At 44.1% G+C, this 19109-nt stretch overlaps 1 protein-coding gene across 1 annotated transcript in view; it reads left to right on the forward strand.

Moving 5' to 3' along the window:
* The window catches only part of FES (FES proto-oncogene, tyrosine kinase), a 259267-nt gene that overhangs the window by 174078 nt on the left and 66080 nt on the right, over positions 1 to 19109 (forward strand). The window lies entirely within an intron of this gene.

The following is a 19109-nucleotide window of genomic DNA, read 5'->3' on the forward strand; positions in this document are numbered from 1 at the left end:
CTGGGTTGCTTTGGCTTTATGTGTTGGGTCATTGTACATCTGTAGTATGAAACGACGACCAATCAGTTTTGCTGCATTTGGCTGGATCTGAGCACACAGTATGGCTCTGAAGACCTCAGAATTCATTTGGCTGCTTCTGTCCTGTGTCACATCATCAATAAACACTAGTGACCCAGTGCCACTGGCAGCCATGCATGCCCAAGCCATCACACTGCCTCCGCCGTGTTTTACAGATGATGTGGTATGCTTTGGATCATGAGCTGTACCACGCCTTCGCCATACTTTTCTCTTTCCATCATTCTGGTAGAGATTGATCTTGGTTTCATCTGTTCAAAGAATGTTCTTCCAGAACTGTGCTGGCTTTTTTAGATGTTTTTTTAGCGAAGTCCAGTCTAGCCTTTTTATTCTTGATGCTTATGAGTGGCTTGCACCGTGCAGTGAACCCTCTGTATTTACTTTCATGCAGTCTTCTCTTTATGGTAGATTTGGATATTGATACGCCGACCTACTGGAGAGTGTTGTTCACTTGGTTGGTTGTTGTGAAGGGGTTTCTCTTCACCATGGAGATTATTCTGCGATCATCCACCACTGTTGTCTTCCGTGGGCGCCCAGGTCTTTTTGCATTGATGAGTTCACCAGTGCTTTCTTTCTTTCTCAAGATGTACCAAACTGTAGATTTTGCCACTCCTAATATTGTAGCAATTTCTCGGATGTTTTTTTTTCCTGTTTTTGCAGCTTAAGGATGGCTTGTTTCACCTGGATGGAGAGCTCCTTTGACCGCATGTTTACTTCACAGCAAAACCTTCCAAATGCAAGCACCACACCTCAAATCAACTCCAGGCCTTTTATCTGCTTAATTGAGAATGACATAACGAAGGGATTGCCCACACCTATCCATGAAAGAGCCTTGGGGTCAATTGACCAATTACTTTTGGTCTCTTTAAAAACAGGGTGGCACATGTTAAGGAGCTGAAACTCCTAAACCCTTCATCCAATTTTAATGTGGATACCCTCAAATGAAAGCTGAAAGTCTGAACTTCAACTGCATCTGAATTGTTTTGTTTAAAATTCATTGTGGTAATGTCTATAACCAAAATTAGAAAACTGTTGTCTCTGTCCAAATATATATGGACCTAACTGTATATAGTAGATATGTAATGGTGTATTGTCTTGTGATTTGCACTTTGTGTTCCATGATCCTAGTTTCCTAGTATTCACCAGATATTTGGATCTAATAATGGTGGTGTAATATGGTGCTTTGTCCTTGCAGAGAAAAGTGATAAATATGGTACATAATATGTGTATTTACGAGTGTAGAATAAATGTAAAACCCAGAACTCTGTGTGTTTTTAGACCTCATACCAGATTGCAATATGTTTTATACCACAGGTCAGATCTTTGTGTTTTTAGACCTCAGACTAGATGATATCGTGATTTTAGAACTCTGACCAGACCTGTCGCGTAGTGACTAGGGACTGGTTGCGCCTACCCAATCCCTCAAACTAGGGGCGCCCTAGTCTCTTTTAAACTTTAATCTCTATTAAACGGTGTGAATTTCTTTTAACAGTGCAGGGGTTAATCTGCTGAATTGAGAGCTCCTGGAAGCTTTCCTGCATTAAGGCTCTCATCTGTGCACTGTTAGCTACTCCCATCTCCTATATACACTGGGTCCTGGCTAGCACTCATTGTCAGAGTTAGCTTATGCTACTTGGCTGGAGGTTGTTGTCGGTTATTATAGGGGAAGGCAGTTTGTGGGTTTATCTGTGACTATTTCTAGGTTTTGAGTGTGTGATAATTCCCTTTTTTTCTCCTACTTTGGTTTAACCCCCATCCTACACTCCCGAGTGCATTCCTCTGTTATATGTGTGAGTAAATGTCTATGTTTGGTATTTTTCGTTACCCCGGTTCGTATTACATTGTTAGTCTGGTTGGTGTATTATGGTACACTACTTCTTCCCTCTTCCCTGGGTGGGGGAAAAGAACAGACCGAGGGTGGATTCAGGAGCTAAGGCAAAGTACGTGGCCCCGGTGTCTTCACCATTAGAAGTAATCTGGGGAACATGGCGAACTAGGGTGCCCCTAGTGTTAGGGACAGGAAAGGTTCCCCTGGTCCTCGCACTACTAACAACAGAGTCGCGAGACACCAACTTTAAAAGCTAAGCCAAACTTTTTTCAGTTGCATTAAAATTGTAATTGGAGGCAAACTTTTAAAACAAAATATGGATTAGTGCATTTTGAATGCTACCCAGGGCCTGGGTTTATATAGGAGATGGGATTGGCTAACAGTTCACAGCTGAGTTTTAACCCCTTCAAGTCGCGGCCCTTTTTCATTTTTGCGTTTTCGTTTTTCACTTCCCTCCTTCCCTGAGCCATAACTTTTTTATTTTTCCGTCAATATGGTCATGTGAGGGCTTATTTTTTGCGGGACAAGTTGTACTTTTGAACGACACTATTGGTTTTACCATGTCTTTTACTAGAAAACGGGAAAAAAATTCCAAGTGCGGTGAAATTGCAAAAAAAGTGCAATCCCACACTTGTTTTTTGTTTGGCTTTTTTGCTAGGTTCACTAAATGCTAAAACTAACCTGCCATTATGATTCTCTAGGTCATTACGAGTTCATAGACACCTAACATGACTAGGTTATTTTTTATCTAAGTGGTGAAAAAAAATTCCAAACTTTGCTAAAAAAAAAAAAAAAAAAAAAAAGTGCCATTTTCCAATACCCGTAGCGTCTCCATTTTTCGGGATCTGGAGTCGCGTGAGGGCTTATTTTTTGCGTGCCGAGCTGATGTTTTTAATGATACCATTTTTGGGCAGATACGTTCTTTTGATCGCCCGTTATTGCATTTTAATGCAATGTCGCGGCGACCAAAAAAACGTAATTCTGGCGTTTCTGATTTTTTTCTCGCTACGCCGTTTAGCGATCAGGTTAATGCTTTTTTTTAATTGATAGATCGGGCGATTCTGAACACGGCGATACCAAATATGTGTATATTTGATTTTTTTTTTATTGTTTTATTTAGGATGGGGCGAAAGGGGGGTGATTTAAACTTTTATATTTTTTATATTTTTTTCATATTTTTAAAAACATATCTTTTTTACTTGTGCCATGCTTCAATAGCCTCCATGGGAGGCTAGAAGCTGGCATAGCCTGATCGGCTCTGCTACATAGCAGCGATCATCAGATCGCTGCTATGTAGCTGAAATGCAGGTGTGCTGTGAGCGCCGACCACAGGGGGGCGCTCACAGCAGGCCTGCATCAGTAACCATAGAGGTCTCAAGGACCTCTATGGTTACCTTCCTGATGCATCGCCGACCCCCGATCATGTGACGGGGGTCGGCGATGACGTCATATCCGGCCGCCCGGCCGGATGCGGCAGTTAAATGCCGCTGTCTGTGTTTGACAGCGGCATTTAACAGGTTAATAGCGGCGGGTGAATAGCGATTTCACCCGCCGCTATTGCGCGCACATGTCAGCTGTACAAAACAGCTGACATGTCGCGACTTTGATGTGGGCTCACCGCCGGAGCCCACATCAAAGGGGGTGACACGGCATGCGCAGTACTAGTACGGCGCATGTCGTGAAGGGGTTAATGCAGGTAAGTTTCCAGGAGCTCTCAACTGAGCAGACTATCTCCTACACTGCTAAAAAAAATTATACAGTTTTAAATAAAGGTGAAGTTGTTCTATTCAGGAGTAGGGGAAATCAGACCCTGCAGCCTTCTGGCTCCTCTCTGTCACAGTAAACCTGTGACACTATCCCTTTCCTCTAGATTACTCCTGAAGGTGGAGACGCCGGGGTCACGTGCCTTGCTATGCTCCTATATTAACCATTATCTGTTCACTCCCCCACCCAGCGAGGTGTGAGGCCTAAGTGTATAGGTTAACACTAACCAGACAAACAGGGGAAGACAGACAGGGATAAATGAAAACTACAGTCATACAAAATTCACTCACCAAATAACACAGTGGTACACAGCAGAGGTATAGGAAGGTGAAACCAAATAGGAGAGGATGAGGATGACCACACAAACAATCTCAATGCAACAATCTCGTGAACAACTCCAAACGCCTACTTCAAACACGAATCTCACTTCCAACTCCTAACCCGGCAGTAAGAACTATCACTGGCAATTCCGAAGGGGGAGTGGTCAACACTGGACAGATGAGACAATTCAGGTTGGAGAACTCCAGGAGATCAAGTGAACTGATTAACCCTTTCCCTGCCAGCAAGGAAAAAGTCTGCACTGTTTAAGAAGATGGTGAAGCAGTTCTAACTAGGGCCGGAGTTCGCAAAGCAAGATGTTAAACTCTTCTGACCCCTCTCTGTCATGGTATCCCTGTGACAAGACTACAGTGTGTTTTTAGACCACACACCAGATCTCAGTGTGTTTTTAGACTTCAGACCAGATTCCAGTACATTTTTAAACCATACATGAGATCTCAGTTTGTCTATAGACCTCAGACCAGAGCCACAGTTATTTATTACTTCTTGCTCCATTGGCATGCAATACTCTTCACTTCAGGTTGTTGCACACAATACCCTGACATGAAGGAATTGCTCAATTGTTTAGAGTTAGGGCATGTTGATCAGAAGACTTGCCTGCTCTTCTGCGAATCTGGGAGTTGTCCTGAAATACCAATCAAGTATTATTACTGTAAATCCCCTTTAGGTGGCTTATAATAATTTACGCTTGAATTGATTAAACTCATTCTTTTGTTGCGACTACTTATTATTGACCTTCTTCTGTGTACACTTTTGAGTATCTCATGAGACAATCACCCTAAACCGCATGAGCTGTCTATCTCATTTAAGAACCCTCTCTGTGAGAAATGGCTTTCTTAAATGCTCTCATATATCTCTGTTAGGCCATGTTCACACAGTGCGTTTTTTACCGCGGAACCGCGGCGGTTTTGCCGCTGCGGTTCCGCGGCTGTTTTCCATGCAGGGTACAGTACACTGTACCCTATGGAAAACAGGACACACTGTGCACATGGTCCGGAAATTGTAAAAAAAAAGACGCGCTGAATAGCTCCCGGAAAAAAGAAGGAGCATGTCAATTCTTTTTCCGGAGCCGCAGCGGTTCTGCACCCATAGACCTCCATTGTGAGGTCCAAACCGCAGTAAAACCCGCAGATCAAAAATATATCTGCGGGTTTTACTGCGGTTTGATGTGCAGAACCGCTGCAGCAGGAAGTGCGGGGAGCGGGCGGAAGTGCGTGGGCGGAGTGTGGCTGCCCCCCCCGTGCTCCGATCCCGCCCCCCCGTGCTCCGATGCCCCCCCCCAGTGCTCCGATGCCCCCCCCCAGTGCTCTGATGCCCCCCCCGTGCCCTAATCTCCCCCCCTTATACTCACCCGGCGTCCCGGTGTCCGTCCGGCCGTCTTCTCCCTGGGCGCCGCCATCTTGCAAAATGGCGGGCGCATGCGCAGTGCGCCCGCCGAATCTGCCGGCCGGCAGATATGGCGGGCGCATGCGCAGTGCGCCCGCCGAATCTGCCGGCCGGCAGATTCGTTCCAAAGTGCATTTTGATCACTGAGATATAACCTATCTCAGTGATCAAAATAAAAAAATAGTAAATGACACCCCCCCCCCTTTGTCACCCCCATAGGTAGGGACAATAAAAAAAATAAAGAATTTTTTTTTTTTTTTTTTTCACTAAGGTTAGAATAGGGGTAGGGGTAGGGTTAGGGGTAGGGTTAGGGGTAGGGTTAGGGGTAGGGTTAGGGTTAGGGGTAGGGTTAGGGTTAGGGTTAGGGTTAGGGGTAGGGTTAGGGGTAGGGTTAGGGGTAGGGTTAGGGGTAGGGTTAGGGGTAGGGTTAGGGTTAGGGGTAGGGTTAGGGTATTTTCAGCCATTTTAACCCTAAAAAAATTCCTAGAAAACACACAGACTCTGGCTAGAAAACTGCATCAAAAAAACGCATCAAAAAACGCATCAAAAAACGCATCAAAAACGGACCAAAAAAGGACCAAAAAAAGGACCTGCGTTTTCTGCCAAGAGCTGCAGTTTTTTAAAAAACAGTCAGGAAAAAAAAAGGATGGAAATCCTGAACGTGTGAACATACCCTTAGACTGTTAGTTTACCAGAATTGCAGAAATGTTAATGAAAAGATGAACAGTGTTTACTTTATGTTTTATATAGAGTAAAATCCTAAAGCTAAGAGTCCCAATAGACGTCTGATTGCTGAACTGTCAGGGATGTTATAGAAAACAAATATAGTTTTAACCCCTTAGTGAGAGAGCCAAATTTTTGAAATCTGACCAGTCTCACTTTATGTGGTAATAACTCTGGAACGCTTCAACAAATCCCAGTGATTTTGAGATTGTTTTTTCACGACACATTATACTTTATGATAATGGTAAATTTATGTCGATATGTTTTGTGTTTATTTATAAAAAATATCAGAAATTTTAGAAAAACGTAAACAAATTAGCAATTTTCAAACTTTGAATGATTATTCCTTTAATCCAGATAGTCATATCACAGCAAAACATTAATAAATAACATTTCCCTCATGTCTGCTTTACTTCAGCACCATATGTAAAATGTTCTTTTATTTTGTTAGCATTTTAGGAGGTTTAAAAATGTAGCAGTAATTTTTCATTTTTTCTAGGAAATTTACAAAATTTATTTTTTTAGGGACTTATCCATGTTTGAAGTGCCTTTGGGGGGTCCCATATATTGGGAAACCCCCCAGAATTATACCATTTTAAAAACCGCACCCCCTGACATATTGAAAACTGCTGTCAGGTAGATTATTAATCCTTCAGGTGCTTTTCAGGAATTAATGCAAAGTGGCATGACGGAAATAAAAATGTGTATTTTTACCACCTAAATGCCTCTAACTTCTGAACAGATTACTAGAGCAGTCAGACTCTATCGCCGCTATTTGGTCGTGAATTGCCATGGCAAACACCAGGACCAAAAAATCGTGATCTGAGGGCACCAATTGGGATAAAGAGGAAGCCCCCACACTCTGTTAACCATTTATATGATGTAGTCACTATTGACAGCAGCATCTCAGGGGTTAAACAGATATGGACGGTGCCAACACTGATCGTGGCTGATACAGCAAGTTGTCAGCTATAGTGTACAGCTGACAGCTGCTGGATTGTTACCTGTATGGGGATGCTAGTCTCTTATATCGCAGGTCAGTTACAAGACGTATTGGCAACATAAAGTGTTATTGTCAAATTCTTGAATGAGTAAAATTGGTAATTGTTTGTAAAAATATACAACATAGCAATTTACTTCTTATTAGGGTAGGTTTCCACAGTCAGTAAAATCTGCGGATTGGATGCTGCATACAGCCGCAGCATCCAATCTGCAGCGGCTAGATGTTAAAAATGATTTGGTGAAGAAACTGCGGATGAACAGAGACACGTAAAACTAGATGAGCAAACAACAAAGATTTTTATCTTGCTTAGTCTCTGAGAGTTCATGAATTCACACTTAGTTTTCTTCTAGCCCAGACAAATGTGTGAGCTGAAAATGTATGATAACTGGAGAGCAACATTGCCCTCTAGTGGTTGTCTGAGCTATTCTCTTGGTTTGCATACAAGAAATGAAAATCCAAGTAAAAATACCATCTCTTACACTTCTTTAAACTGCTACTTACTGAGTTATACAGTTGTGCTTAAAAGTACTTACCCCAGCAGATTTTTTGCTTTCTGGGGCTTTTTTCAGAGAATATGAATGATAACAACAAAACTTTTTCTCCACTCATAGTTAGTGGTTGGGTGCAGCCATTTATTGTCAAACTACTGTGGTTTCTCTTTTAAAACCATAATGACAACCCAAAACATCCAAATGACCATGATCAAAAGTTCACATACCCTGGTGATTTTGCACAGAAGTTGACACAAATGGGTTTGAATGGCTACTAAAGGTTACATCCTCATCTGTGACCTGTTTGCTTGTAATCAGTATGTGCATAGAATCTGAGTGAGTTTTTGCAATCCAGACCGACTCTTGCATCTTTCATCCAGCCACTGACATTTCTGGATTGTGAGTCATGGGAAAGCAAAAGAATTGTAAATGGATCTACAGAAAAAGGTAGTTGAACTGTATAAAACAGGAAAGGGATACAAAAAGATATCCAAGGAATTGATAATGCCAGTCAGTAGCGTTCAAACTGTGACTAACAAATGGAAAATCAGGGGCTCTGTAAAAACAAAACCACAGTCAGGTAGATCAACAAAAATGTCATCCACAACTGCCAGGAAAATTGTTCGGTATGCAAAGAAAAACCCACAAATAACATCAGCTGAAATACAGGACTCTCTGACAACTAGCAGTGTGGCTGTTTCAAGATGCACAATAAGGAGGCACTTGAAGAAAAATGGGCTACATGGTCGAGTCGCCAGAAAAAAAGCCATTACTGTGCAAAGGCCACAAAGTATCTCACCTACAATACACAAAACAGCACAGAGACAACCCTCAAAACTTCTGGAAGAAGGTATCGTATATACTCGAGTATAAGCTGACCCGGGGATAAGCCGAGGCACCTAATTTTGCCACAAAAAAAATGGGAAAACTTATTGACTTGAGTATAAGCCTAGGGTGGGAAATGCAGCAGCTACTGATAAATTTCAAAAATAAAAAAGATACCAATAAAAGTAAAATTAATCGAGACATCAGTAGGTTAAATGTTTTTGAATATCCATATTGAATCAGAGTCCCATAAGATGCTCCATACAAAATACACCCCATATAGTGCTCCATAAAGTTCATGATGGGCCCCATAAGATGCTCCATAAAGTTCATGATGGGCCCCAAAAGATGCTCCATACAAACATATGCCCCATTTAATGCTCCATAAAGGTTAACGATGGCCCCATAAGATGCTCCATAGAAAAATATGCCACATATAATGCTCCAAAAAGGTTAATTATGGCCCCATAAGATGCTCCATATTAAAATATGCCCCATATAATGCTGCACAAGGGATAACGATGCCCCTTAAGATGCTCCATAGAAAAATATGCCCCATATAATGCTGCACAAAGGTTAATGATGGCCCCATAAGATGCTCCATATTAAAATATGCCCCAAATAATGCTGCACAAAGGATAATGATGCTCCTTAAAATGCTCCATAGAAAAATATGCCCCATATAATGCTGCACAAAGGTTAATGATGGCCCCATAAGATGCTCCATACTAAAATATGCCCCATATAATGCTGCATAAAGGTTAATGATACCCCATAAGATGCTCCATATTAAAATATGCCCCATATAATGCTGCTGCTGTGATTAACAAAAAAAATTATATATTCACCTCTCTTCGCTGCCCGCTGCTCCTCAGCGTCACCCGCTCTCTGCAGTGACTGTTCAGGCAGAGGGCGCGCACTAACCACATCATCGCGCCCTCTGACCTGAACGTCATAGCCAGAGGACCTGGAAGACACAGCACAGCGGGGGAACGGGGACAGGTGAATATCACAAGGCCCACCTTCCCCCAGTCCTACTCACCCTCCTGTCTTCCTTCCTGTGCTGTATGGTCAGTGATACCGCTCATTAAAGTATTGAATATGCGCTCCACGCCTGTGGGAGTGGAGACGCGTGAATATTCATTACTTTAATGAGCGGTACCACGTGACCGCTCAGCATAGGAAGGAAGACAGGAAGAGAGATGCCGGCGCCCGAGATGCAGGTACTGAAATGCAGTGATCCCACCAGGAGGGTGAGTATGATGCTCCCTCACCCCCTTTCCCCATCCTGCAATGACTCGTGCATAAGCCGAGAGGGGCGTTTTCAGCACAAAAAAATGTGCTGAAAATCTCGGCTTATACACGAGTATATACGGTAATTTGGAGTGATGAGACCAAAATTGAACTTTTTGGCCACCACCATAATCGTTACATTTGGAGAGAGGTCAACAAGGCCTATGATGAAAGGAACACCATTCCTACTGTAAAGCACGGAGGTTGATTGCTGATGTTTTGGGGATGTGTGAGCTACAAAGGCACAGGGAAACTTGGTCAAAGTTGAAGGAAAGATGAATGCTGCATGTTATGAGCAAATACTGGATGCAAATTTGCATTCATCAGCCCGGAAGCTGGGCATACTTGGACGTTCCAACATGACAACGTTCCAAAACACAAGGCCAAGTCGACCCGTCATTGGCTACAGCAGAACAAAGTGAAGGTTCTGGAGTGGCCATCTCAGTTTCCTAACCTCAATATCATTGAGCAACTCTGGGGAGATCTGAAGCACGCAGTTCATGCTAGACAGCCCCGAAATTTACAGGAACTGGAGGCTTTTTGCCAAGTAGAGAGGGCAACTTTACCGTCTGAGAAAATAAAGAACCTCATCCTCAACTACCACAAAAGACTTCAAGCTGTCATTGATGTTAGAGTGGGCAATACACAGCATTAACAAATGGGGTGTGTGAACTTTTGATCAGGGTCATTTGGATGTTTTGGGTTGTCATTATGATTTAAAAAGGGAAAACACAGTAGTTTGACAATAAATGGCTTCACCCAACCACTAACCATGAGTGGTGATAAAGTTTTGGTGTTATTATTCATATTCTCTGAAAAAAGGTCAAAACAGCAAAAATTCTGCCAGGGTATGTAAACTTTTGAGCACAACTGTAAAGTCAATATATTGTAACTTCGATATATATTTGACAGAATATGCACTAAAAGGTCACAAATATTTTGTCACGTCCTATTGCCACAGGTGTATAAAATTTGGCCCTTCGCCATACAGGCTACCTTTACATTAGTGACTGAATAGCTCATTCTAAAACACTCAGTGATACCAGCTCAGTCCTGCAATAGTCACCGCTGTATCAAGTAAAGTTACAGAGATGAGTTGCCAAGTGCTCAGGCACATAGTGCATGAAAGTCACTAATGCTCTGCTGACTCCATAACTGCAGAGTCCTTTTGAATTAACATCAGCGCTAAAATTGTGCATCAGGCACTTATGGCATGGGTTTCCAACTGTATGCAAGCCTTATCCCACCAAACACAATGCTCAGCGTTGGATGGAGTGGTGTTAAGCATGCTAGACTCTGGAGCAGTTTAAATGTGCGCTATGGAATGATGAATCACTCTTCTCTGAAATGTACAATTCGTAGAGAAAGGTTAAACTTGATGGACCTAGGTCTTTTTTTCAACCTATTTAACTATGTGTCTGTAACTAGCAGTCTGATGGACGAGTCTGGATTTGAACAAATGCTCAAGCTTTACCAGCATGGCTGTACTGTATCAACTGTACAATTTGGCAAATGAGAGGTAATACTATGGGGTTGTGTTGTGAATTCTGTGGCAGAGCTCCCTCCTGTGGTCACAAGTGGTACTGCGGCTTCTGAGTTTCCTTCCTCAGGTGATGTGGTGAAGTCGTTAGGTGCTGCTCTATTTAACTCCACCTAGTGCTTTGCTCCTGGCCTCCAGTCAATGTTCTAGTATTGGTCTTGCTTCCTCCTGGATGGTTCCTGTGGCCTGTCTGCTCTGCATAAGCTAAGTTTTGCTTGTGTTATTTTTGTTTGCTATTTTTTCTGTCCAGCTTGCTTAATTGGTTTTTCTGGCTTGCTGGAAGCTCTGGGACGCAGAGGGAGCACCTCCGTACCGTTAGTCGGTGCGGAGGGTCTTTTTGCCCCCTCTGCGTGGTTGTTTGTAGGGTTTTGTGTTGACCGCAAAGTTATCTTTCCTATCTTCGGTCTGTTCAGTAAGTTGGGCCTCACTTTGCTAAATCTATTTCATCTCTGCGTTTGTATTTTCATCTCTACTCACAGTCATTATATGTGGGGGGCTGCCATTTCCTTTGGGGTATTTCTCTGAGGCAAGATAGGCTTATTTTTCTATCTTAGGCCTAGCTAGTTTCTCAGGCTGTGCCGAGTTGCATAGGGAGCGTTAGGCGCAATCCACGGCTGCCTCTAGTGTGGTTGGATAGGATTAGGGATTGCGGTCAACAGAGTTCCCACGTCTCAGAGCTCGTCCTATGTCTTTTGGTTATTGTCAGGTCACTTTGTGTGCTCTGAACTTCAAGGTCCATTGTGGTTCTGAATTACCTAATCATAACAGTACTGGAGACCCAAAGTACTAATGCTTCTCAATAGAGGGGAAAAAGAAGTTCTGAGACCATTTTTTTTTTCTTTGCACTGTGTTTTGCCTTTTTTTCCCCCTAGACATTTGGGTGGTTCAGGACACAGGTGTAGTGATGGACATTAAAGGTCTGTCTTCATGTGTGGATCATCTCACTGCAAGAGTACAAAATATTAAAGACTTTGTGGTTCAGAATTCTATGTTAGAACCAAGAATTCCTATTCCTGATTTGTTTTCTGGAGATAGAGCTAAATTTCTGAGTTTCAAAAATAATTGTAAACTGTTTCTGGCTTTGAAACCTCGCTCCTCTGGTGACCCAGTTCAACAAGTTAGGATCATTATTTCTTTATTACGTGGCGACCCTCAAGACTGGGCATTTTCCCTTGCGCCAGGAGATCCTGCATTATGTAATATTGATGCGTTTTTCCTGGCGCTCGGATTGCTGTACGATGAACCTAATTCGGTGGATCAGGCAGAGAAAAATTTGCTGGCTCTGTGTCAGGGTCAGGATGAGATGGAGATTTATTGTCAGAAGTTTAGAAAGTGGTCCGTGCTCACTCAATGGAATGAAGGTGCGCTGGCAGCTATTTTCAGAAAGGGTCTCTCTGAAGCCCTTAAGGATGTCATGGTGGGATTTCCCATGCCTGCTGGTCTGAATGAGTCTATGTCTTTGGCCATTCAGATCGGTCGACGCTTGCGTGAGCGTAAATCTTTGCACCATTTGGCGGTATTATCCGAGCATAAACCTGAGCCTATGCAGTGCGATAGGACTTTGACCAGAGTTGAACGGCAAGAACACAGACGTCAGAATGGGCTGTGTTTCTACTGTGGTGATTCCACTCATGCTATCTCCGATTGTCCTAAGCGCACTAAGCGGTTCGCTAGGTCTGCCACCATTGGTACGGTACAGTCAAAATTTCTTTTGTCCGTTACTTTGATCTGCTCTTTGTCATCTTATTCTGTCATGGCATTTGTGGATTCAGGCGCTGCCCTGAATTTGATGGACTTGGAGTATGCTAGGCGTTGTGGGTTTTTCTTGGAGCCCTTGCAGTGTCCTATTCCATTGAGAGGAATTGATGCTACGCCTTTGGCCAAGAATAAGCCTCAGTACTGGACCCAGCTGACCATGTGCATGGCTCCTGCACATCAGGAGGATATTCGCTTTCTGGTGTTGCATAATCTGCATGATGTGGTCGTGTTGGGGTTGCCATGGTTACAAGTCCATAACCCAGTATTAGATTGGAAATCAATGTCTGTGTCCAGCTGGGGTTGTCAGGGGGTACATGGTGATGTTCCATTTCTGTCTATTTCGTCATCCACCCCTTCTGAGGTCCCAGTGTTCTTGTCTGATTACCGGGATGTATTTGATGAGCCCAAGTCCAATGCCCTACCTCCGCATAGGGATTGTGATTGTGCTATCGATTTGATTCCTGGTAGTAAGTTTCCTAAAGGTCGACTGTTTAATTTATCTGTACCTGAGCACGCCGCTATGCGGAGTTACGTGATGGAGTCCTTGGAGAAAGGTCATATTCGCCCGTCATCGTCGCCATTGGGAGCAGGGTTCTTTTTTGTGGCCAAGAAGGATGGTTCGCTGAGACCTTGTATAGATTACCGCCTTCTAAATAAAATCACGGTCAAATTTCAGTACCCCTTACCGCTGCTATCTGATTTGTTTGCTCGGATCAAGGGGGCTAGTTGGTTCACCAAGATAGATCTTCGTGGTGCGTATAATCTTGTGCGTATTAAGCGGGGCGATGAATGGAAAACTGCATTTAATATGCCCGAGGGCCATTTTGAGTACCTAGTTATGCCTTTCGGACTTGCCAATGCTCCATCGGTGTTTCAGTCCTTTATGCATGACATCTTCCGAGAGTACCTGGATAAATTCCTGATTGTATACTTGGATGATATTTTGGTCTTCTCGGATGATTGGGAGTCTCATATGAAGCAGGTCAGAATGGTGTTCCAGGTCCTGCGTGCTAATTCTTTGTTTGTGAAGGGATCAAAGTGTCTCTTTGGTGTTCAGAAGGTTTCATTTTTGGGGTTCATTTTTTCCCCTTCTACTATCGAGATGGACCCTGTTAAGGTCCAGGCCATCTACGATTGGACTCAGCCGACATCTCTGAAGAGTCTGCAAAAGTTCCTGGGCTTTGCTAATTTTTATCGTCGCTTCATCTGTAATTTTTCTAGTATTGCTAAACCATTGACCGATTTGACCAAGAAGGGTGCTGATGTGGTCAATTGGACTTCTGCTGCTGTGGAAGCTTTTCAAGAGTTGAAGCGTCGTTTTTCTTCTGCCCCTGTGTTGTGTCAACCAGATGTTTCGCTTCCGTTCCAGGTCGAGGTTGATGCTTCTGAAATTGGAGTGGGGGCTGTTTTGTCGCAGAGAAGTTCTGATTGCTCGGTGATGAAACCATGCGCCTTCTTTTCTAGGAAGTTTTCGCCTGCTGAGCGAAATTATGATGTTGGCAATCGAGAGTTGCTGGCCATGAAGTGGGCATTCGAGGAGTGGCGTCATTGGCTTGAAGGAGCTAAGCATCGCGTGGTGGTCTTGACTGATCACAAGAACTTGACTTATCTCGAGTCTGCCAAACGGTTGAATCCTAGACAGGCTCGTTGGTCGCTGTTTTTCTCCCGTTTTGACTTTGTGGTTTCGTACCTTCCGGGCTCTAAAAATGTGAAGGCGGATGCCCTGTCTAAGAGTTTTGTGCCCGACTCTCCGGGTTTGTCTGAGCCGGCGGGTATTCTCAAAGAGGGAGTAATTTTGTCTGCTATCTCCCCTGATTTGCGGCGGGTGCTGCAAAAATTTCAGGCTAATAAACCTGATCGTTGCCCAGCGGAGAAACTGTTTGTCCCTGATAGGTGGACGAATAAAGTTATCTCTGAGGTTCATTGTTCGGTGTTGGCTGGTCATCCTGGAATCTTTGGTACCAGAGATTTAGTGGCTAGATCCTTTTGGTGGCCGTCTCTGTCGCGGGATGTGCGTTCTTTTGTGCAGTCCTGTGGGATTTGTGCTCGGGCGAAGCCCTGCTGTTATCGTGCCAGTGGGTTGCTTTTGCCCTTGCAGGTCCCGAAGAGGCCTTGGACACATATCTCTATGGATTTTATTTCGGATCTCCCCGTCTCTCAAAAAATGTCGGTCATTTGGGTGGTTTGTGATCGCTTCTCTAAGATGATCCATTTGGTACCCTTGTCTAAATTACCTTCCTCCTCTGATTTGGTGCCATTGTTCTTCCAGCATGTGGTTCGTTTACATGGCATTCCAGAGAACATCGTTTCTGACAGAGGTTCCCAGTTTGTTTCGAGGTTTTGGCGAGCTTTTTGTGCTAGGATGGGCATTGATTTGTCTTTTTCCTCGGCTTTCCATCCTCAGACTAATGGCCAGACCGAACGAACCAATCAGACCTTAGAAACATATCTGAGATGCTTTGTTTCTGCTGATCAGGATGATTGGGTGTCCTTCTTGCCTTTGGCTGAGTTCGCCCTTAATAATCGGGCCAGCTCGGCTACCTTGGTTTCGCCGTTTTTCTGCAACTCTGGGTTCCATCCTCGTTTCTCTTCAGGGCAGGTTGAGTCTTCGGACTGTCCTGGTGTGGATACGGTGGTGGACAGGTTACAGCAGATTTGGACTCATGTAGTGGACAATTTGACCTTGTCCCAGGAGAAGGCTCAACGTTTCGCTAATCGCAGACGCTGTGTGGGTCCCCGACTTCGTGTTGGGGATTTGGTTTGGTTGTCATCTCGTCATATTCCTATGAAGGTTTCCTCTCCTAAGTTTAAGCCTCGTTTCATTGGTCCATATAGGATTTCTGAGGTTCTTAATCCTGTGTCTTTTCGTTTGACCCTTCCAGATTCTTTTTCCATCCATAACGTATTCCATAGGTCATTGTTGCGGAGATACGTGGCACCTATGGTTCCATCTGTTGATCCTCCTGCCCTGGTTTTGGTGGAGGGGGAGTTGGAGTATATTGTGGAGAAGATTTGGGATTCTCGTGTTTCGAGACGGAAACTCCAGTATCTGGTTAAGTGGAAGGGTTATGGTCAGGAAGATAATTCCTGGGTCTTTGCCTCTGATGTCCATGCTGCCGATCTTGTTCGTGCCTTTCATATGGCTCATCCTGGTCGGCCTGGGGGCTCTGGTGAGGGTTCGGTGACCCCTCCTCAAGGGGGGGGTACTGTTGTGAATTCTGTGGCAGAGCTCCCTCCTGTGGTCACAAGTGGTACTGCGGCTTCTGAGTTTCCTTCCTCAGGTGATGTGGTGAAGTCGTTAGGTGCTGCTCTATTTAACTCCACCTAGTGCTTTGCTCCTGGCCTCCAGTCAATGTTCTAGTATTGGTCTTGCTTCCTCCTGGATGGTTCCTGTGGCCTGTCTGCTCTGCATAAGCTAAGTTTTGCTTGTGTTATTTTTGTTTGCTATTTTTTCTGTCCAGCTTGCTTAATTGGTTTTTCTGGCTTGCTGGAAGCTCTGGGACGCAGAGGGAGCACCTCCGTACCGTTAGTCGGTGCGGAGGGTCTTTTTGCCCCCTCTGCGTGGTTGTTTGTAGGGTTTGTGTTGACCGCAAAGTTATCTTTCCTATCTTCGGTCTGTTCAGTAAGTTGGGCCTCACTTTGCTAAATCTATTTCATCTCTGCGTTTGTATTTTCATCTCTACTCACAGTCATTATATGTGGGGGGCTGCCTTTTCCTTTGGGGTATTTCTCTGAGGCAAGATAGGCTTATTTTTCTATCTTAGGCCTAGCTAGTTTCTCAGGCTGTGCCGAGTTGCATAGGGAGCGTTAGGCGCAATCCACGGCTGCCTCTAGTGTGGTTGGATAGGATTAGGGATTGCGGTCAGCAGAGTTCCCACGTCTCAGAGCTCGTCCTATGTCTTTTGGTTATTGTCAGGTCACTTTGTGTGCTCTGAACTTCAAGGTCCATTGTGGTTCTGAATTACCTAATCATAACAGGGTTGGTTTTCAGGGCTTGGTTTTAGTTCCAGCAAAGGGAAATCCTAATGATTCAGCAAACCGAGACAATCACATTCCCAGACATTTTGGATAATTATAGCTTCCACCTTTGTGAGGACAGGTTGCCGGAGGCCTTTTTGTGTCCCAGCATGGCTGTTTCCCAGTGCACAAAGCAAGCTCCATAAAGGCATAGCCTTTGACTCAACCCCATCGAATACCCTTGGGATGAACTAGAGCGTAGATTGTGAGCCAGACCTTGTCGTCCAACATTAGTGTCTGTCCTCACGAATTCTCTTCTTGATGAGTACAGTTAAATTTCTCAGAGACACACTCCTAAACTTTGCAGAAAGACTTCACCGAAGAGTGGAAGCTGTTACAGCTGCATAAGGTGGGACTACCTCCATATTAATGCCTATGGGCTTAGAGTTAGAACTCATAAAAGTTCCTACAGATGAAATATATAGATACCCCAATATTTTCATCTGGCAGAAATCTAACAATGGGTTTTTATTACTCTTTTGCATGCCGAAACAAAGATATCTCACATCCGCCCACTACATCTTCCTCTTCTTGCAGCTATTACACTAAACAAATGTTCTTTTGTGTGCAAAGTCTAAGCAAATTATTTTGTTCTTTTTTTTTTCTTAAATTAGTTCTCAGGAAAATTCTATATTTTAAGAGAAACTTCAATCATCAGGAAGAGCAGCCACAGAAAATTAGACTTTACAATTAGTGATGAGCAAATATACTCGTTACTCGAGATTTCTCGAGCATGCTCGGGGGTCCTCCAATTATTTTTTTAGTGCTCGGAGATTTACTTTTTAATGCGCTGCAGCTGAATGATTTACATCTGTTAGCCAGCATAAATACATGTGGGGATTCCCTAGCAACCAGGCAACCCCCACATGTACTTATGCTAGCTAACAGATGTAAATCATTCAGCTGCGGCGCTAAAAACTAAATCTCCGAGCACTAAAAAATACTCGGAGGACCCCCTAGCGGGCTCGGGAAATCTCCAGTAACGAGTACATTCGCTCATCACTATTTACAATGACTGATCTCTCCTAACACTCAGATTGCCACTGGTTCCTAAATTACAGATTTTATTAGTAGATGTGCATATATTAGGCTACGTTCACACTAGCGTTGTGCGCCGCTGCGTCGGCGACGCGACGCACAACGCACCGAAAAACGCGTGCAAACGCACGCAAAAACGCTGCGTTTTTCGACGCGTGCGTCGTTTTTGACGAAAATCGGACGCAAGAAAAATGCAACTTGTTGCGTTTTCTTGGTCCGACGCTAGCGTCAAAAAAGACGCACGTGTCGGAAAACGCAACAAGCAAAAACGCATGCGTCCCCCATGTTAAACATAGGGGCGCATGACGCGTGCGTCGCCGCTGCGTCGCCCGACGCTAGCGCGACGCACACTAGCCGAACGCAATTGATGTGATACTATGATACCCTTAGATTCACCTGTTGTGAGGCAGTGACAGGTATTATATGCGAGGGTCGTTATGTATCTACCAGGATGTGCATAGAAGAGTATTAAACCCCTTGAGTGCATTGCAGTCACAGGTATAGCTGTGGCTGCAGTGCAAAATAAAAGTAAGTGTAGGCCTGGTCAAGTTATTTGACCAAGGCAATGTTTAGGAAAACCCATTAAGTGTTTTTATTTTTGTAGCGAACTACAGGATGGTAGTGGGGCAGTTCGCTCCCTTCTGGCTGGGTTTTACAAGTGTCCCATGGCCACAGATCCATTTAAAAGCCCTGAAGTAAAGGGTTGGGTGTGTCAGTGTTTGTTTTGCAAGCGACAGAGCAGGTGGCTCTGCAACAGCCGGCTGGTGTAAGGTAACACAAAGACAAGAGAAGCGAACGTCTGAAACCCCTCAGCATGACACAATGGTGCTGTTCCCCATGGCACCCGGTCTCGGTTACGGACTGTTTTGATCCCCCGGCTGCGATACGGAGGATACCGTGTGCTTTTCCGCTGCGCTACAGTGTTTTATTATCCTGTGTTTTGTGCATTTTACGTCCTTCTTTTTAACAGTACCGTTGTCATTAAAGGGAATCTGTCAGCAGGTTTTGTATGTAATCTGAGGACATCAT

Source organism: Ranitomeya imitator, chromosome 4 (genome assembly GCF_032444005.1).
Source record: "Ranitomeya imitator isolate aRanImi1 chromosome 4, aRanImi1.pri, whole genome shotgun sequence".
Lineage (NCBI taxonomy): Eukaryota > Metazoa > Chordata > Amphibia > Anura > Dendrobatidae > Ranitomeya > Ranitomeya imitator.